Below are 22,510 nucleotides of genomic sequence, written 5' to 3'. Positions count from 1 at the left end.
TTTTAAGTGGAATGTGTCTATTCCTGCAGTCTACATAATACTATGGTAAGCTCATTGGAATTGTATTCAGGAGGCATGGGATTCATGGGAAATGAGGAAATGGATGGGGTACAAAATGGGAAGAGGGTTATGGAAGATTCTGCTGGATTTAAACAAATAACTGCATCAAGAGGGAAGAAGGGGATAGAGCACTAGGAGGGGAGGACACAGGGTAGAAGAAACAAGTAAGAGGTAGGGATATGTTTCAAGGAGGATGCTAGAATGCAGAAGAAGAGCAGAAATGTGAGTGTGAGCTTGGAGTGTAGGTAGAAGAGTACAGTGTGTGATGAGAACAGGGAAAAGGCAACAGGCGATGAACAGGGATTAAGGCAGACTGGTACCAGAGGAGCTGTGGAAATGAGTGCAATTTTGCAAAGGAGGTGGGAGCTCCTAACCTGTACAGTTAATAGAAGAGTGGGTGTTGATGATGAGACTTCTGTACTTAGTAGATTTGAGGCAGTCCTGGCTTGGCAGCAGCTCCTACATTTAGTAAATGTAATTTTACATTCTGATTGCAGATTGTTTTGTACTCATTCTGATTCACTGCTGCTGGGATTTATAAAAAATATTAGTGAACCTCTGTAGCATTTTCTTTTTACTATAAAATCAATGGGCATCTATTATTCGAATGTTTGTCCCTTGTACAGATTAATGGGTAGTAGTCTAGATTGGGGCCAGTGCTGTACTTACATGTTTTGTGCAGCAATGTTGTCCGTGCTCGCCATGAAGTATGCTGAGAATGAAAGAAGGTGTGTCAACTGTTGATTCTATGCAGGCGATACGAGAACAATGAACAAACAGTGTTCCATAGAAAGAGACAAAGGAATATCCTGGCTTCACCAACTTGCATCCAGATTGTCAGTTTACAACCTAACCTAGACTTTGTACGATACTACATATCACACTGTCACCATAACCTTTATTCAAAGTAAATATTAAAACAATGTCAAATTTTCAAATGAACTTAGAGAATGATTTCAATTTCATCACTAGAAATGTGTGGCTTCTTTCTTTGCCTCTTACTGGTTTTATGAAACTGTCATCCCACTAACAACTCAAAACTGATGTGTTGCTGACTTGTGAGCAGTCGGGAGACACTTCCATGTCTTATGCTGCACCTGATCTCAACTTAAGTTGGTTATTTGAATGCATTCAACACATCTACAGAGCTATTTTTGCTGTTGCTGTGACTGCCAACATTGAAGAGTGAAGATTTAATGTTGATTAGAGTATGAATTATGTTGGAGGTAATTGGCCAAACAGTTAATTTCATTCTTTTGGAAAAAGGGGCAGGGGTCGAGGAGGGAGGTGGATTGCAATGTTACATAGTGTTTTGATCAACTTACTGCACATAGAATAACAGTGGTTTACTTACAGAACCACAGTGCTCAAGTTACAGTATACAGTCATAAATAGTCTGTTACTTGATGTAAAGAAAAACTTAACATACTCAGAACAAATACATTACAAGTTACATTTCATAACATGTAACAAGGGACATAAATGAACCAAGGGTTGTAGTTCATAGTTATGATACTCCTTGGTTTCTGATTAAATGTCAAAAGTCAGGTGAACACTCCACTAAGGAGCTTTTTTTGTATGTTCTGCAGCTAAAATGGGGTACTTGAATCACACATCACTGGGGATAAATTGTTACAGAGAGAGGGAGGGGGGGGGGAGGAGGGAGTGTCCTGTTGCTGTTCCCTGCCCCCCACTGACCACCTCACCTGTAAACATGGTTTATTGAGCATAACACCACCTGCTTTTTCAGCAGAGACTGAACATAGGTCATAGACAGAAGATAAGCAATCAAGAGCTCCCTTTCATTAGTCAGCACTTGGCATCCTCCTGTGGACTCTCCCATGCCACTACTCTTCTGGTGGCATCCCTGTTGCTGTGGTGGGGGTATTAAAATTGGAAGCCAAATTGCTGCATTTTCTGCATGTAGAAAATCTAGGCACTGTAACATACACATTTCAGTGTCAGATTGTGTTCTGTTGCATTGCATCAGTTTTTGTGTGTGAGAATACACAGTCTATCAGAAGATTATCACTCAGTACATTTAACGTGTTTGTAGTAGCAATATTATATTCTGGGGTATTCAAGTTTGCTGCAGAAGGCAAAATCAAAGCTATGGAGCAGGTCAATGTGTTGTAGGCCAGTTACTGTCTTTGATAGTTAATGTATTCTATAACAGATTGACATTCCAATGGGATATATATCAATTCCTCAAAGCCAGTAAGAATGGTCAAAAAGTACATCAATAAATCTTTTCCATTCTGGTGCTGTTTTCTCCATACACTTACAGATGAATAGCTGTCAAACAGTATCTTCCACTGCCTAGTTTCATGTAGTGATTTGTAATGGCTGCTCGAGCACCTGTTCTGATGTTAGTGTGAGAACCTGTGGCTGTGTCTTTAAAAATTAATTTGTAATTCACATTTAGGTATTTGAAATATGAGAGGCCTTATTGATTTAAAAAGTCTGAAATAGTAGTTGTGTCTGGAAAAATATGCTCTTTGACAATGCTGTATACTACAGTTTCTGTTCTGTTCAGTGAGGTACTGCCTGGAAAAAGTGTTTGTGAGAACCTCTTTTGATGCAGCCTTCTTCCCGATTTATAATCTGTCAATTTCAAGAACTCCCTTTCCTTAGTGTTTAATGTTAGTGGAAACAACAATGTTGAAAAGTAGACAGGTATAAGCTTTTGTAAAATAATAAAATTGTTTTAGAAAGAAGAGTTGCACGTACTTGTTTAATATAATATCTGAAATGGCAGATATTGAGCTAAGTGATGGTGAAACTGAAACTCAACCAAAATTGGTCAACAGATGAAAGGCAATTGGGCCTGATGATGTATTTCTAAAATTTTCTGTGTGTGCAAAATAACACTCTCACTCCCTGTTAGCAGTAGTTGACAATAGATCACTGGAATAATGAAGTGTTCCAAGTGATTGGAAAAATTTGTAGGCAATTATCATTTTCTAGAAGGATAGTCAGGCAGGTGCACATAACTACAGGCCCGTATCCTTGATATCAGTCTTTTATAGAATTATGCAACGTGTTTTATACGACTTTTTGTAAATTGAATATCATTGTTTGAATCAATATGGATTCTTCAAATGATCATGTGAAGCTCTGCTTACTTGGTTTGTACATGAGATTCAGAAGGCAGTTTATAATGGTATGTAGGTCATTGTCATGTTTCTTGACTTCTGGGAAGTATTCAGTATAGTTTTGCTCTGCCTTTTGGTGAATAAAATAAGACTTCCATACTGGACAAGATTTTTGATCAGGTTTAGGACTTTATAACAGGTAGAACTCAACACCATGTTGTTAATAGAGTGAAACAAACTTGACAACATCCTCCATACAGTCCCAATCTCTCTGCTTTCAACTTCCCTATTTTTGTAGCCCTGAGGAAAGGCGTTTGTGATCATTAATTTACTTCTCACAATGACATGCACGCCTCAATACAACCATGGTTCTAAAGGCAAATACAAACACTTTTCTATGAAAGCATTGATAGCCTTGTCTCACATTTGGATAAATACATTAAAGTTATGGTGACTACTTTTGAAATAATGAACAGTTTACTTACTTTTTTTCCATCTGTCTCATTTTTATTTGGCTGTCATTTATTATTTAAGTACATCACATTTTAATTGATTTTGTATAGTCAGTCTCTCTCTCTCTCTCTCTCTCTCTCTCTCTCTCTCTCTCTCTCTCTCTCTCTCTCTCACACACACACACACACACACACACACACAAACAACAATAATTTGTATGCAGTAATGAGAAACTGAGCACAGGATAATTTTAATAAAGACTTAACAATGACTTTTGGCCATTTTAATCACATTTATTTTTGAGTTTTCAAATGTGGGTGCTGACAAGCTACTTACTGCAGTACATAAATTAGTTTATTTTTCACGTACTTCCAACATTTTAATTGGCTGTGGGGAAAGGACCCAAGAAAGTCCATTGTTTCCATTTTGTTAATCTACTGCACAGCCCTTTTTAATAGAAATTTAATTTTGTCTGTGAAATGCTTCACTCTCTTCAGAAATAGTTGAAATTGTTACTCAATTTGTGTAGTGTAACTAAGTATTGTTTTGTTGAAACATGTTGCAATATGTTGGCTTCCTTAGATACGTGTGTGAATATAAACAGAATGTCAGCTATTTATGTTTTTTTTACAATACTGGAAAACCTTCGGTCAAATGCAAGCAATGTTATTATTGAAGAACCTCACTATGTAGCGGGCACATTGATTGGTAGAGAAGCAAATAAATAAGAACTGGGACACACTAACTCAGCTCAAGAGTTTTTATTTTAGGAATACTCTGTTGATGATATCAGACAGAAATGGCTTGTCTTGAGTGGTGAAACAATGCTTACCTGTGGCTGGGACGAAGAAGAAGTAAGATGTTTATCATGGAGTAAGATCAGAATTAACAAAGTATGTTGTAGGCAGATTTAATGGTCAAGTGTCTGTACACAGGAAAGGACAGAAATTACGAGGTGCATTCAAGTTCTAAGGCCTCCGATTTTTTTTTTCTCCGGACTGGAAAGAGATAGAAACATGCGCATTGTTTTAAAATGAGGCCGCATTCATTGTCAATACGTCCCAGAGATGGCAGCACCGTATGGCAGATGGAATTTTACCGCCAGCGGCGAGAATGAGAACTGTTTTAAATACTTAAAATGGCGACATTTTCCTTACTTGAACAGCGTGCAATCATTCGTTTTCTGAATTTGCGTGGTGTGAAACCAATTGAAATTCATCGACAGTTGAAGGAGACATGTGGTGATGGAGTTATGGATGTGTCGAAAGTGCGTTCATGGGTGCGACAGTTTAATGAAGGCAGAACATCGTGTGACAACAAACCGAAACAACCTCGGGCTCGCACAAGCCGGTCTGACGACATGATCGAGAAAGTGGAGAGAATTGTTTTGGGGGATCGCCAAATGACCGTTGAACAGATCGCCTCCAGAGTTGGCATTTCTGTGGGTTCTGTGCACACAATCCTGCATGACAACCTGAAAATGTGAAAAGTGTCATCCAGGTGGGTGCCACGAATGCTGACAGATGACCACATGGCTGCCCGTGTGGCATGTTGCCAAGCAATGTTGACGCGCAACGACAGCATGAATGGGACTTTCTTTTCGTCGGTTGTGACAATGGATGAGACGTGGATGCCATTTTTCAATCCAGAAACAAAGCGCCAGTCAGCTCAATGGAAGCACACAGATTCACCGCCACCAAAAAAATTTCGGGTAATCGCCAGTGCTGAAAAAATGATGGTGTCCATGTTCTGGGACAGCGAGGGCGTAATCCTTACCCATTGCGTTCCAAAGGGCACTACGGTAACAGGTGCATCCTACGAAAATGTTTTGAAGAACAAATTCCTTCCTGCACTGCAACAAAAACGTCCGGGAAGGGCTGCGCGTGTGCTGTTTCACCAAGACAACGCACACGCACATCGAGCTAACGTTACGCAACAGTTTCTTTGTGATAACAACTTTGAAGTGATTCCTCATGCTCCCTACTCACCTGACCTGGCTCCTAGTGACTTTGGCTTTTTCCAACAATGAAAGACACTCTCCGTGGCCACACATTCACCAGCCGTGCTGCTATTGCCTCAGCAATTTTCCAGTGGTCAAAACAGACTCCTAAAGAAGCCTTCGCCGCTGCCATGGAATCATGGTGTCAGCGTTGTGAAAAATGTGTACGTCTGCAGGGCGATTACGTCGAGAAGTAACGCCAGTTTCATCGATTTCGGGTGAGTAGTTAATCAGAAAAAAAATCGGAGGCCTTAGAACTTGAATGCACCTCGTAACATACAAACATGACTCTTTCCCCATTCCAACCTGTGCTTCATGCCTGATGACTATAATCTTCCTTCCTTTAAAATTACCTAATTTACACCATGTGAATTGCCTATTTTTGATAGGTGTCTTATTTGAATTATGACCGAATGGTCTCCCAAATCAGCCATGTCATTTACAACATTATTATATTGTACGAGACTACTAACACTGTCAGGAGATATACAGTGGATGTACAAAAATATGGAAGTACCAAAAACATAACATATTACCATTCGTAATAAGGTGCAGGAAACCTCTTAGCATTCAAAACAATTTCCAGTCTCCTCAGAATGCATAAATACAGGTCCTGTGTGGTTTTCGAGGCACTCTTATACCATCATTCCTCCAAAATAGTGGCAACTTCAGGTAATGATGATGGAGATGGTCAGTGGTTGCACACTTTTTTTTCCAAAGTAGACTGCAAAGGTTTAATAATATTCAGATCCGGTGACTGTTGTGGCGAGGGGAGATGATAGTTCATCCTCATGCTTGCAAAACCAGTCCTGGAAAATGCTGTCATCTTGAAACACAGCGTCAGGTTTGGTGAACATTGTACCATGGAATGGACTTGATCAGCCAAAATGGCCACATAATCCTTGGCAGTAATGTGACCTTGCAGAGTAACCATAGGGTCCATAGAATACACAATATGGTTTTCCAAATCATCACTGAAGGCCACAGATGCTCTTGGCCAGAAATTGGAAACAGTGTGAGTAAGACTCATATGACGAAATGACTTTTTTCCATTGCTCCATAGTCGTGGTTTTATGGCTTTCACGCCACATTTTCCTATTTGCAGCCATTTGCATCATTGATGACTGGTTTTGGAATTGCAGCTCGCTCTGCAGATTCCTGCTTATGGAACTCCTTTCATGTTCGTTTGGTGCTGACGGGGTTCACGAGTGTGATATTCAGTTTTCCAGTGACTTTTGCAGCTGTCACACCCTTAGTTTTCATCACCATTCTCTTCAATCACCATATGTCACGATCGCTCAAAACACACTTTCATCCCCATTGTGATGTATCGGATGATGTTTTCTGCTTTCACTGTATGTGGTTTATATATTCAGTACTGTGCCTTTTGAAATACCAAGCACTTTGGCTACAATGATTATGGAAACACCCACCATACGAAAACCAACAGTTTGCCCATGTTCGACTTCACTTGACGCTGACATAATGCTCTCACAGCTACATAGAACACTCTTCTGACCATGACTAACACGTGCAATGTATTGAGCACTTCACACATGTGCCATTTGTGATTAAATACATCATGGTGTTTCCATATTTTTGTCCAACCCCTATATGTTTCAGTAGATATCCTTCAGTACAGGAGGGCTATTGGGTTTTCAAGACAGGTACTCCTTTACATGTTTCAGCACTCTTGTGTATCTTACTGCCAAAAATATTGGAAACATCCCTATAGGTTGCCTATTTTCAGAATTCTGAAACTGATAAATATTTTTGGTACGTTCTGTATTTACAGTGTCATAGGCTCAATATAGTACTACACTCATATGCCTCAAATGTTATTTTTCTTCATTCACCTAAATTTCAGCATTTTCTCCCTCAGTATTTTTTTCTTTGTCTTCTCATGACAATTTTGTCTGATAAGCATCCTATAGCAAAATAACTATCTGCCTTGCATTTTCTAGAGTAATATTCATAATGTCCTCATGTCCTTGAGCTAAAAAGCCTTAAAATAGCACCAGATGGGGATCATTATTTTATGGGTAAATTTAATGAAATGGAATGACTTGTATGGGAGAAAGTATATGTAGGACACTGGCAGTGGCAATAATTCTTGGTTTGTTAACTGTTCCATGTAATAAGGATCCTGGTACTGTTGTATGGATTGAAAGGATATTTAAAGATCCTTATAAAATCCCTTCAGTTTCAAGATGAGCAAAGTTTCAAAATGAGACCACATTTTACACTAATACTGAGCAAGTGGAGCAGCAGTTGAGACATTGAAATTTGGGAGGGATGGGGTTCAGATTTGGTTCACACATTTAGATTTAAGTTTTCCATGATTTCACTAAAGTGCATGTGACAAATGCAGGGATGTTTTGGGACCGATTTCCTTCCCCTCTTCGAGCTCCTACTCTGTCTCAAGTGTCCTCGTCATTGATGGAATCCCTGATCTTTCTGTCTACATTATTGTGCAATGTTATTAAGAATATCTGCTGTCAGAGGATGCTTGTATCATCAAAGTAAACGCAGTAATTTGGCATGTTGTGAGACTGCGATATCATCAGACCTGATGCATGTCATCAAGTGCAGGATAATATGTCTAATAAGAGCACACTTCTTTGCAGCCAGATTTTGAGTGTGCAACTTGTGTTGTGCAGCAGCTAGACCTTTCAGATACTGCCCAGTCAAGGGTGAATCATCAGTACTATAATTTGGAGGAAACAAGTACTGTCTGAATCAACTGTTATGGGCAACAATTTGTTGTTGATAGGACACAGTTAATTATCCCACATTATAGTAGTAGAGAGATGAGGCACAATGCAGCAAGTAACTCACCAGTTCAGTGTTGGTCAACAGTCTGAGAGCAAACATCCCATCCAGAAGCATTTTCTCAGACAAAAGAGACTGCTCAAGACCAGTACATCTGCATAGACAAAACTAACATGAACCAAGGAATATTCTTTTTCATGACAGTCATCAGACACATGATAAATTTAAGAGTAACAGCAAACTTTGGGCTAAGATAAACAATATTCATCACTCCAATTTACCTGTTCTAACACCAGTAGAAAAAATGTGGCCTGTCCTTGTCTGGAACTTAAAAGAATGTGATCAACATCATAAGCACCATTGTGTGAAATTATTTTTTTGTGTGCATTCCACCAGTTCTGGTGGAATGAGTAATAACCTGTGAGTTCCTACACCTACCACCCACAACGGACATGCATTGGTTACTATATGTACCACCCACAGCAGACTTCCAGCGGACTTAAGTTGGGCCACAACAGCAAGCGTAGTGAGCACTGACATTCAAGCAACGTGCCCCAATTGTCTGAGGTGGCTACCAGGGGCAGCTTGGTCATCAACTGCTGTCACCAGGGACAGTCTGGTCACTGACCGCCATTATCAAATCTTCTGTGCGGATGCAACACTACGCAAGCTACACCTGCTGCAGATAATGTAGCTGTATAAGGGCTTGCAAGGGCCTCTGGGTCCTCAATTGTTACGTGTGTTAGAGATATGTAAACCGCTTTCATTGTATTCATGTTGATTTCATTCTTTGACCCAATAGATGGTATCTCTTTTATGGCCGTGTGTTTCCTTGTGTTCCTAGGTAGAACACAAGTGGCAATGTTGATACAGAGTTTCATGTGTTTTGGATTCTGTGTTTTTTCTGCCATTTGACTCTTCCATGGAGGCTTTACTCCAGTCACTTCTGCAACAACAGCAGGTGCATACAGCTGTGTTGTAACCTTTGTTGGCTATGTTGACCCAGGCTCAACTGCCAGTTGTTCACCCGTACCTGTAGCTCCCCTATGAAGAAACTGCGGAAGACTGATGCTTATGAGAAATTGCTTTACTAACATTTTGTGACATTCTGGGTGGTTGATATGGAGGTCTCTAAGGCTCTTTTCTTATTGTGGGTACATGCTTGTATGTAACACTTATTGTGCCAATTGGCTTCTCTGCAAGAACCTGCATTACTTTCATTTGACAATATGTGTAGTTTGCTGCCCTCCTAGCACTACAAGTGTATGCATTGGGGATGCTGAATTCTGCCAGTGCCACAAATAGCTGCAGCACTGCTATCGAGCTTGGAAGGCTGAGATCCATGGCCTCAGTCGTAAGTGTCAGTTCGTCACAGTGAAGTCGTAGAGTCTTATGCAGACACCGTAGTCAGATAAACAATCACTTGTTCAGCCCCAGATAAGAAGGTGTGTCAACATGCCCTTCAGTTTGAGGACTCTACGTTAGAAGAGGTTTTGAATATTGCACAATCGTTTGAGGCCTCCCTTGCCATGAGCCACCAAATAAAGTTTTGGAATAATGTCATCATTGTTGACAGCATGCAGCCCTGGTGTATGGAGTCTAGCACACTGGGGGAAGATGAAGTAGCTGCAGTACAAACAAGCCAACCAGGTTGATGTGGAAAGCAGATCATAAGCAGTGGATGCCGCTTTCTTCGTGTCCCTCTCCTTTCATACAGCATGACAAAAGGTAACATAGCAATGGTATGTTGTCAATCTCTACCCCACCAGCAGTCATGGCAGGAATCAATAGATGTCAATATTTGTTCTGTTTCATTGTTCTGTTCACCATTGTCTGCAGGCCAGAACAAACTTTTCGTTGAAATGTGGATAATGGATAAGCCATTAATCCTACAAGTCAGCATGGAGGCTACCATGTCCCTATTCAGCTAATAGATCACTAATGGATCGCTTCCCCATCACCAGTCCCCTTGTTATCTCTGCTGTTGTGGTGGATCCAGTGCTCTGGTAGATTGTACACGATACAATATGGGTGGCCCAAACAGCCGCTGGGCTACGCATTGGATCCCCGTCAGAATTTGTATGTGTTGCGCCAGGCAAGGATCCCCAATGTTGGCACGCATTGAGTGTTGGTTGGTGAGCTGTAACAAACATCAGATTCCTGTTCTTGGCCAGTCCACAGCCGACACAGTTTACAAGTCAGTTGACCGTTTCATTATGTACTTGGTAGTTAATGATGTGAGTACTGAAAATTTGTTTGAGTTAGATGCAGTTGCTGCTTTTGGTTTTTCTATTGTGGATGAAGTGCATTTGGTGTCAGACCAAGTGCCTTATTGTGAATTCCTTGTGTTCTGAGTTTTTAGATCTCACTTTACATTGAGCAAACTATTTCATTATACCCTCAAACACACCTCCCGCCCTATCTTTTACTGGGTGCAGCCAGTTTCCAGTAGCTTTACGCAACAAGGTTGACAGAGCTGGATTGTTTGATGTCATTGAGAGGAGACATTAAAATTGTTGCTCGTGGTTACTATACCTCCTGGAATGTATCAGTATTAACGGCTAATGTTTCCAGTCACTAGTGCACCTGCCATCTTTCAAATATTTTTGGAACAGATTACGAAGGTTGTCCCTCAGTACATTAACTGTCTTGATGATATCATCATGACAGATGCTACCTCAGAGGGCCACCTACACAACCTCTGTTTTTCATTTACTGTTCTACAGGCTGTAGGCCTCAAATGTAATCTCACTAAGTCTCACTTTTTCCAGACTTCCATTATTTATTTGGGTCATGAAATTTCCCAGCAGGGCCTGTGCCCCAAGGAACAACATGTCGCCACTATTACGGCCTTTCCCCATCTGTCTGATCTGTGGGAACTTCAGGCATTCATTGGCAAAGTGGCATTCTGCCACAAGTTTCTCTTCCCAGAGCTGCTACTATCTCTCACCCCTTGTATCTGTTGCTTCAGAAAAGTGCTCTTTTTGTTTGGTCTGCAGCCTGGGAGTGTGCTTTTGTGCAGCTTAAGGATAGTCTTTGCTCTATGTCGGGGCCGGCCAGAAATTCTGCACGTGTGCGGTGCTCCTGCACATGTGCAACTTCCGGGTCACAGTGTGCACGCCACAGCCGTCAGCGTTCATGTAGTGCATGTTTCTACGCACAGATGTCGCTTTATCCACTTGCTGGGATACACTGTACCGGCGCATTCTAGTGCTCTTTCCACAGCTTGCAATGGGAAGGTATTTTGCGTATTAAACATTTAAAATACTATCACAGTTTACTCATTGAGACATATACTTTTATGTTAACAGTTTAACCCAGTAAGACATGTAATACAATTAACAACCGTGGGCTTTTATTAAGAAAGCTTGACTGATGGCAGGTAAATACGGAAATGTTTTTGAGCTAGTATTTAAGAAAGAGGGCACTTAGCGACTTCCAACAAACCTTATTCACGATTTCAAATAACATTAAACTAATGCAAGGTTTCCTATAACTAATTCTCGGCGCCCTCAGTTACACTCACATAATTTCTGTCTCACTGACCTCTGAACAGAATGAAAACCGCAGACCTCTCGATGATCACCTGTTATTTCAATACCATTATTGCTATATCTTCCATCAGTTCCGTCTGAAATCTGCATAATAATTGACAGTTAGATGAATGTTATGTTTTATCGACTTCAGCTGAGCGTAGCCCTTCACACATTTCAGAAAAACCCTAAATGTATGCATTGAAACAGTCGGTTTAATGACCAATTTTCCTCTTGCTTGTACCACGTAAAAAGGGAAGTGGAGCCACCGCCGTTCATTTAGGACACATGTCTAATAACAGATGTCACTGTCGCTCCCTGTCTCACATGTGCAGCACTTCCGCATGTCTGCACACTGTGCAGCACTTCCGCATGTCTGCACACTGTGCAGCGTTTGGCCGGCCTTGCTCTATGCCGTGTCTTGTAACATATCCACCCTTGGACCAGGAGTAATTCCTTTGTTTTCAACTGAATACGGAGACAAGCAACACAGTGGATCGCTTCCCCAACACCTGTCCCCTTGTTATCTCTGCTGTTGTGGTGGATCCAGTGCTCTGGCAGATTGTACGTGATACAATATGGGTGGCCCAAACAGCCGCTGGGCCAGGCATTGGATCCCCGTCAGAATTTGTATGTGTTGTGCCATCACCTCTCCCTCTTGGATGGTGTTATTCTCTTGCTGACAGAAGTATTTACTCCCTGCGCTGTGGATCCAGCTGCTCTGTGGTGGGTGATACTCCACGTATAATATCGAGGTCACTGGGAGATCTCTTTCACAAAATTGTTAGTGCACTGCCATGCATTTTGACGGGTTATTGATCAGGAGGTGGAACACTTTGGCATCACCTGCTGCAAATGTTCAGGTCAGCAGGTGGTGCCGCACAATTTTTTGCCGCGGTTGGTCCCTACCCAGCCTTGGGAAAGAGTGCACTTCGATTTCACTGGTCTTTTCTTTAGTCACTTTCTGGTTATTGGCAATTGACGTTTTTTCTCATTTTCCTTATGTTGTTTGTTGTTCATCTGCGACAGATGTAACTGTCAAGGCCCTGTCAGAGATATTCTCCACAGAAGGCTTGCCTTGCTCCCCAGTTTTGTACAGTGGTCCTCAGTTTGTGATCCATTCTACAAGGACTTCTGAGGCCCATGGGCAGCGGGGGTGCCCTCGTCCCAGTCACTCTCATCCGTACATTCTGGTTTGGGCAGATTCATAACTTTTAGTGCATTTGGCTGCCACTCCCGGCACCACTACAAATGCCGTGGATCTCTCTTCAACTGTAGCATCATGGATGGCGATGCATGGGCATTCCCCCCCACCCCCCCTCCCCCCCCTCCCAAGGAAAGAGTTGTCTAGTATCCCCCTGGTTACTACACCTACCACCCAGAGTGAATGTAAGTCGGGCCACTACAGCAAGCTGTTGTCCACAAGTGGTGGAAGGAATTAGCTGTGTACATAATTAAGTGTATTTGGGAAAGCTTCCATCTCACCTTAATAAGGCAGCTAGCAAAGTGGCTAACATACTGGGTACCAGGTTCAGATTCATTGGGAGAGTGCTTAGAAAATGTAGTCCATCAACAAAGGAGGTGGCTTCCAAAACACTCGTTCGACCTATACTTGAGTATTGCTCATCAGTGTGGGATCCGTACCAGATCGGTTTGACGGAGGAGATAGAGAAGATCCAAAGAAGAGCGGCGCGTTTCGTCACAGGGTTATTTGGTAACCATGATAGCGTTACGGAGATGTTTAATAAACTCAAGTGGCAGACTCTGCAAGAGAGGCGCTCTGCATCGCAGTGTAGCTTGCTCGCCAGGTTTCGAGAGGGTGCGTTTCTGGATGAGGTATCGAATATATTGCTTCCCCCTACTTATACCTCCCAAGGAGATCACGAATGTAAAATTAGAGAGATTAGAGCGCGCACGGAGGCTTTCAGACAGTCGTTCTTCCCGCGAACCATACGCGACTGGAACAGGAAAGGGAGGTAATGACAGTGGCACGTAAAGTGCCCTCCGCCACACACCGTTGGGTGGCTTGCGGAGTATAAATGTAGATGTAGATGTAGATTCTTAGTTACAAGGAATGGGGACTGAAATTCCCCTCTTGCTGTAATCATTTAATTTTTTCATGTGATCACCAAGATACTATTATCAGCAATTTCTTCTCCTATCCTTTGTGATATAGTGTGCTGTCAAAAACACAAGTTCTCAAATTAACGTATGAGGTCATGCACATATCCAGGGTATTATATACAAGGTGTGTGAGAAAAGTAATGAGGCTGACAGCACTCTGAGTAATCTGGCAATCCTGTGTTGTTCTACTTGTGTAGACCAATGTGTTCATCCCTTTCAGATGCTCAGTCTGAGTTTCAGCTCCATACAGCCATTACATGATTTTTTTAGAGTGCCATAAGTGAAGTACATTTTATGTAACTGGAACAGCGGAATTTAGAGCAATGTTATGCCAAGTAGTTTTGTGTTAAACTTGGGAAATCCCCAAGTGTGATCTTTGAAAAGTTGAAACAGGCATATGGGGAACATTGCTTGTCAAGAGCACAAGTTTTTCATGGCACAAAAATGTGTTTGGAAGGCCAAGTACACATTGAAGGTGAACCTTGCTCAGGGAGATCTTAAACTTCAAAAACCAAGAAAAACATTGAATGCGTGTATGTGCTTATGAGATCAGATTGACTTTTAACAATAAGGATCATGGATGACCTGTTAAATGTAAACACTTTCACTGTACATCAGATTTTGACTGGTTTTGCACATACGAAAGGTTTGTTCCAAAATGGCACTGAAAAATGCCAAAAATAAGCAGAAGGACAATTGAAGAAATGTGTGCATTGATCTTCTTGAGAGGACTGCCAGTGATCATGAATGGTTGAGCCACTTGATCACAGGTGATGAATCCTGAATTTTTGTGTACAGTCCTGGGACAAAGCAGCAAAGTGAGGAGTGGCACACTGAGACAACTCCTCAGACAGGAAAAAACTTGAATGAGCAAATCAAAGATCAAAACAGTGCTTTTTTGACTGTAGGGGTTTTAAATAGTCTTTGAAAGGTTCAGCAAAAGGGTGAATCAAGCGAGCCTGGACATTGCAGACAAGTGGATGCTGCGTCATGACAGAGCACCGTGTCACACAGCCACTTCCATCACCGAATTTTTGACTTCAAAAGGCATTCCAGTTGTTCCACAGCTCCCTGTTCATGTGATCTAATTCCTTTTGACTTTAACTTTCGCTGAAATTGAAAAATGTCTCCACAGGATGACTCTGGAGAATGTTCAAATGAAATGTGACCATCATATTGAAGGTCGTACCAGTTGAAGCCTTTCAGCACTGGTGCCAAGACTGGGAACAAAAACTCTGCTGGTGTGTAGTTTCAGAAGGGAACTACCTTGAAGAGGAAAATATTATTGTTTGAAAAAAATAAAAACTTTGGAAGATGAAAAATCGGTCTCATTAATTTTGTCACACACCCCTTATGCTTGAGGAGCAATAAGTCCCTCATTTTATCCCCTAATCCAATACTAGTTCTATATTTCAACATGAAGGAAAATATCTCAGTGTTTTTATGTAGAATCATAAGGGTCTTAACCCTAGGACGCCTAAGGGGGGGGGGGGGGTGTTCGTTGAACCCACCACTTTTTTATGTCCCCTGCTTTTGCCCAAGTAACTTTCATACTACATATTCCATTTGAGTTATTGTTTGTTGGCTATTTTGTGAAATGTTAGTGTCAATATATTTTATAGAAAATTCCTGCTTTGAAAGAAAAAATAAATAAACTTATTCTGGGTCCAACAACCCCCCCACCCCCTTTAGGCTTCCATGCTATAGAAAATTTCCCTTAGTAAGATTTCATATTTCTCATTTCTACATCAATGCAAGTTAGTTTCTTGTTGGTATTCTTGATATTCACAACAATCGGTTTACTTTCAGAGGAAGTGATTGTTGATGTCTGTCAGCTGTTATTTATCTTGTAAACTTGCAGTGAGTTAGTGCAGTTCCCTACTGTTCACACCCAGACTTAGAAATGACTAAAAGAATACATGACTTGTCTTTAGAAAGAGTTGTGAATGAAATTTTAGATGAAGATTCTGACTCGGGGAGTGAAAGTGAATATGAGGATGGTGTTATGTGGAGTATGATTCAGATTGGAAAGTGATGTGGATGTTAGAGAAGATGAAGATAGCGCAGCTTCAGGCAGTGACCATCAGGATTTTATTGTGGCCAAGCCTGGAAGAAGGTACATAACTACACAGCCTAGAATTCCTCGGAGGCCTGTTGCTAATATAGTAAGAGAGCAGGCAGGAGTAACTTTAGCTGGTGTTTGCCATTCACCTGGAGAAGCCTTGAAGTTACTTCTTACGCCTGACATCGTGGATGTTATAGTATAACATTCAAGTGAAGAGGCAGTTAGGCGAAATGTTACTTTGACTAATGAGAAAGAATTGTATGCCTTTATGCCGGCCGAAGTGGCCGTGCGGTTAAAGGCGCTGCAGTCTGGAACCGCAAGACCGCTACGGTCGCAGGTTCGAATCCTGCCTCGGGCATGGCTGTTTGTGATGTCCTTAGGTTAGTTAGGTTTAACTAGTTCTAAGTTCTAGGGGACTAATGACCTCAGCAGTTGAGTCCCATAGTGCTCAGAGCCATTTTTTTGTATGCCTTTATGGGAATCCTGATACTTATGGGGGCAAATAAGGACAATTCTGTCAGTGTACACAATCTTTGGTCAGACCTAGTGGGTCAGCCAGTTTACAAGGGTATTATGGCAAGAGAACGTTTCAAGGAACTTACTGCAATCATAAGGTTTGATGACAAAAGTACCCGCCAGCTAAGAAGGGAAGCAGACAAGTTCACAGCAATCTGTGATGTTTTCAACAAATTGAATGATAGGTTTCCACTACCATATAAACCAGGGGTCCACCTCACCATTGATGAGATGCTCAGCTTGTTTAGAGGGCACTGCCCCTGCAAAGTATTTATGAAGGATAAACCGGGCAAGTATGGCATCCTTATACTCATGATGTGTGATACAGCTGACAGGTGCGTCTTGAATATAGAACCCAATGCAGGTAATTTTCAGAATTTGTCAAAAGAAGAACGGGGTTCAGCAGCTGCCGTCAAACGTCTGGTAGCACCTGTGAAAAATACTGGTCGAAATATTACTACAGGCCGATACTACACATCGGTGGATTTGGTGGAAGAGTTATACCAAGACTACAAAGTTACTACAGTAGGAACTCTCCAGTCAAACAGGAAGCATATTCCAGACATAATGAAGAACATGTCAAATCAAGAGCTATGTTCATCAATATTCTTGTTCACAGACCCCTCAACAGGTAGGCCTCCAGTAACTTTGGTGTTCTACATAGCAAAAACTAAACCAAGTAAAAACTTAGTGGTGATGTCAACAATGCACCAAGATAAAGGCACTGTTGGAGGAGAGAAGAATAAAACCGAGATAAATGCGTATTATAATTCCACTAAAGGTGGAATTGATACCATTGATCAAGTGGCGCATATGTACACCTGTAAGAGGGGCACAAAGAGATGGCCTCTATCTGTATTTTACTCTCTCATCGACGTTTGTGCCATCAACGCAACCACCATATTCATCCAGCAACATCCAAGATGGAATGAAAAGAAACACAACAAACGAAAACTTTATCTTCTGCAAGCTGGGATGGAACTAGTGAAATTGCAGGTAGAAGAAAGAAGTGTCAATGCAAGAGTGCTACCTAACCAAATTGTTCAATCAGTGGCGAATATTCTACAAAAGAAAATCAAAGAAGTGACAACAGAAGCACGTCAGCCTCCTGCAGGGAAAGGTCAGTGCCATATTTGAGCAAGAGAAGCTAAAACAAAGAAGCAGAAGTACAACAATCTAAGTAAACCAAGACAGTATTGTGGACAGTGTCATAAACATGTGTGTAACACACAATCAGAAAAAATTGTGAGGTGTGTCTCTTGCCTTGAAGTTGAGGACTCAGAGTAGTCTATTGTATATGAACACATCTGTATTTTGTATTGTAATATGTCAATTTTTTATTCACTCAATCCAATATTTATAACAATTAACAACATTTATAAACCGATGCCTTGGTTAAAATACATAAACCATTTTGAAAGTTGTAATTTTTCTTCAGTAAACTTATTTAATACCTGTGGGCTCGCCGAACCCCCCCCCCCCCCCTTTAGGCATCCAAGTTAGAAAAAAAGGCTTGGGTATACTAGGGTTAAGAAGACACTTTTATGAACTGAAATTCTTGAGGTGGGGAATTCTTCTACATATCCATTTCTGAACAGAGTAAATTTAAATTCTTTGCTGTTGCATGTGTAGATATGTTGTGTGTCAATAAGCTGGTCTCAATGTGAAGACAGTTAAGGGGATGTAGGTGCCATATTTGTTAACAACATCTATACTTCTCAAATTTTCCTTCATCAGCACTGTGTTTCTTGGTACATGCTTATTTCTGACACACAGTGCATGTTTTTCTAGTTAGTATGCCTAATGGCTGAGATATTCTCACCAACTCATTATGTCAATTCCCCTGCCATGTTTTATTCCTTTTTCTAGGCACTGAAATACTCCGCACTTCAGTAGTTTTTATAGTGTTTCACTTACTACATACATAAAGAAAAACCTCACTGTGCATGCTCAGTGACTGCCTAGTATCAATCTCAAATTTCAGGGATCTCTTTACTTGTTTACAATATGGGTTCTGCAGATTTTAACACTTCATAACTCATCTCACGTTAGGCAATTTTATAGCAATCTTTACTACTTGGAAAACATCTTACAGGCATGTATTTCGAGTTTCATCAGACTTCTGGTACTGTAGAGAGGAAAAGGGTGAATTGGGCTCCACAGATGGTGACTTTCGATGCTTCGCCATCTTCATATAATCTTTCCTCTCTCAAATATTCATTAGATTTTAAGTCAGAAATCTTCAGTTAGATAATTTTCAACAAGAATGTGGAGGTTAACTAGATGCTTCGCCATCTTCCTATAATCTTTCCTCTCTCAAATATTCATTAGATTTTAAGTCAGAAATCTTCAGTGAGATAATTTTCAACAAGAATGTGGAGGTTAACACAGTGAAGTTCAGTTTTTAATTTCCCTTTATAATATTCATTAGTTAACCAAGAAAAACACAAATGACACTCTGTTCATTGCCTGGTGCCTTGCAGGGAACTATAGATGTGTGGCAATTATTCTGTCATTGTTATTCTTGCATTTTATGTATGTATTACAAAGAAATATATTTCCTGTGTAAATATGTTCTATGAATTTTAAAGACAGTCTGTCACATGATGTTTTGGGCTTTTCGTTGCTGCTTTCTGTTCAGACAGTTGGAGGAAGTGGGAAGGGGGATGTTTACCTAATACAGGGTGTGGCTTTTCATAAAAGGAACCTTGTCAGTATTATCATTCTAAATCTGTTTAATGTTCTAAACTATGTAACATTGAATGAGTAACTCTGTTTGTTATTCCATAAATTGAGTGAATTTTGGATACAGAAATCAAACCGATGAAGGATTGCTTATTGCTGTGAAAGATCGGAGTTAATAAAATGCCTTGCCATACTTGTGTGCCTTATAGAGGACTGACTACATGTGTCATGCAAGTGTGTTGAACTGAACACAAATGTTGCACTTGCCTTTTGCAACCTATTAACTCTGCTTTTGCCAAGCACTACATCAACTGTACATTCAATGAAACATGAGATAAAACAATTTTTGCCACATAACCATTATTTTGGGACTTCCTATTTTGGGTCTTCATTATTAAAGACTCAGTAGGGGTACGCATTGTGGATAACCTTATTAGCCATGATATGAGAGCTCTACCTCAGAAGAGTAACAATCCTCCATGCAAAGGGCCATGCTACACAAGCTACGAGAAGATCCTGACACGGTGCTCCTTCCAACAGATAAGGGAAACACCACTGTGCTGTTGCTCTGTGAGATCTGTGACCAGAAGATGTATAGCTCGTTGAGTGAACCAATGTACCAGAAGATTGATAAAGACCCTAAGGGAGTGTAGAATGTATAACGTTGTCATTGTTGAATTCTTCGTCCCTTCCAGAAGAAGTTGCAAAAAGATTGAGACCTCATAGCTCTGTTCCACTAAGGTTGTATGGGCTTCCAAAGATTCACAAAGATCTTCAATTACATTCTGCTGTGAGCAATATAGGGTCTCTGAGTTATGACTTAGACATTTTGTATGTTTACTGATACTTCATGTGGTGAAGTGTTCAAAACTCCAGTCACTTTATTAACAGACTGAAGTAACTTCAACTCACTGAGTCTGACTTATTAGTTAGCTAAGATGTCGTCTCTCTTCACTAGGGCCCCTCACATGGTGTCATTGTAACTCATCAGCAGTAAATTCAAAGCTGATATAACAGCACTATTTCATCATGCCCTTTCTTCAGCCTACTTTGTATTTATCAGTGAGTGTTTTGCACAAATTGCTGTTGTTTCCATGGGCAGTCCTCTCACCACTCTAGTAGCAAACATTTTTGTGGAAAACTTTGAGGAGAGGGGCTAGATTTGATATAACTTAAAACTAAAAGTCTTCTGGCAATATTTAGATGATAATTTTGTAGTAAGGTCCCATGGTGAAGAAGAAATGTCAAGCTTTCTGTAGCACCTGAATTCAGTCCACGAGGACTGCCTGCCATTTCTGGATGTCTTGGTCAGTCGGAAAGTGGATGGATCATTGGGGCATTCTGTTTACCATAGGTCCACACGTACAGACATGTATTTGCAGGCATCTTGTCACCACCACTTGTCACAAACTATAGGTATCCTTTGAATGTTGGTGCGCTGGGCCACGTTTTGTCTGATGGAGGCAGCCTAGCAAAGGCTATCTTAGCAGTAATCCAAGCACTTTCAAATTGAAACTGAATAGTTTCTTCGCGGGTCACTTCTTCTATTCTGTTGATGAGTTCCTTGAAAAATTAAGCTGATTCTTACTGTATTGTTGACTGTATTTACTTAAACTTATGGAGTGACTTTTTTCGGGTTCATTAACATTTATTTTTTATCTGTTATTACTTTTATGTTGTAATTTCATGTACTGACACATTCCATAACCTCAGGGATTTGCTCCTCAATTTGGTCCTACAGAACTTGATGTGTAAATAAAAAAAGAAAGAAAAATAAAAAAGGAGCTGGCACACCTACACTCTTTGTTAAAAAATAATGGATATGCTACAAACCAGACCAACACAGCTTTTAAGGATGAAGAAATCTGATAATTCAAAATCAAGATCAAGGGAAGAAGGAGCAGTTCAAGCCCAGGGGTTTCCTCCCATATCCCTCCAGTATTTCATCTAAATCAGGCAGAATCGTAAGGAAATATCATGTCAAAGTAATCTTCTGCCCACCTACAAATACTTGAGCTCTTCTCAGTTTGGCAAAGGATGATCTGGTTTGTGGAATGATGGATTCTACTCAATACCTTGCCAAGTGACAAAGCCTACATTTATTGAACATGATCGCCAAACTCGCCTTTTGCAGCCCAGTAAGTCAGCCATAACTGAGTATCGTATTTCCATGGGACATTCCATGGGTTATTCAGCCAGAGAAATCTTGGCCACGATGCTATCCTTCTGGGGTTCAATTGTTAAGTCGGAGGAGTAGGAGGAAATACGTTTGTTGGAAGATCCGATTAATCATGATGGTGGCTTTCAACTGGATAAGGCATGGAACCTGGTGAGTCCTTCAGAAAGAAAATATTTTATGATTAATGGCACATAGAAGGATAGTTACTTTTATTAATTTGCCATCTGAATTTTAGCTCTGTGAACCCACATGTTGACGGAGAGCGCGCATGTAGTATCACCATTACACATGTGCCTGTGCACTATAGATGAAGATATATTCGAAGAGGACATGAAACTTGCCAGAATTCACTTGTTCAGCAGCTGCCTTCGTACATGAATTTCTGCACCTGATTTTGGAAAAGAGTTAGCGATGAGAACTAGCAATCTCCATTGCGAAATACTCACCTGAAGATGACTGAATGGTTGTCAGCCGAAATGCCGTTGCAAGAAGTTGATATCATCCCGCTGCAATCCCAAAACTTCATGGAATATATATGGAGCTGCCCAAGCCACTTGGTGGTGTGGTTAGTCTTGTTATTATGATGATGACATGTGCAGCATGGTGTGCTAATTAATAGTCCAACATTCCCCCAGGGGCCTCACCATTCTTCAGTGAGTATGTGCTTGGCTACTACGGGGCCCCAGCCTTTGCAACACTACTTCCTCTTTTTGTGCTGCAAACCCATGCTTCGACTTTCTTTTACCTTCTTTGACTTTTTGTAGGATGGCCCTTTTGGTGCAGACCGTGCCTGGACTTGGTTCACAATTTTGGTCTTGATTTCTAGTTTCACTCCAATCATTATCTTCATCTTCCATTAATGACTATATGGCCCCCATTACTGGTTTTAGCCTGCCATCTTTTCAAAATTTTACAGAAATGCGTGTCATGCAGGCAAGCTCTTCCACTGTTGTATATGCTACGCCTCTGTGCCCTTCCACCCTGGCACTGCACACTCCCCATGTTTGCCATGGTGTATGTGCCCATCGT

The 22,510-nt window shown here is 40.9% G+C and overlaps 1 protein-coding gene across 1 annotated transcript in view; it reads left to right on the top strand.

Annotated features, from left to right (window-relative positions):
• Window positions 1-1,267: 1,267 nt before the first annotated feature.
• The window catches only part of LOC124555234 (cell cycle checkpoint protein RAD17), a 125,189-nt gene continuing 103,946 nt past the window's right edge, over window positions 1,268-22,510 (top strand). The window contains exon 1 of the mRNA XM_047129093.1: window positions 1,268-1,286. The gene's annotated coding sequence lies outside the window, so the exon portion shown is untranslated. The remainder of the gene's footprint in view (window positions 1,287-22,510) is intronic.

This window comes from Schistocerca americana, chromosome X (genome assembly GCF_021461395.2).
Source record: "Schistocerca americana isolate TAMUIC-IGC-003095 chromosome X, iqSchAmer2.1, whole genome shotgun sequence".
NCBI classification, from domain to species: Eukaryota; Metazoa; Arthropoda; class Insecta; order Orthoptera; family Acrididae; genus Schistocerca; species Schistocerca americana.
The sequence above is the reverse complement of the archived record's forward strand: the minus strand, read 5'-3'. Positions and strand labels throughout refer to the sequence as shown.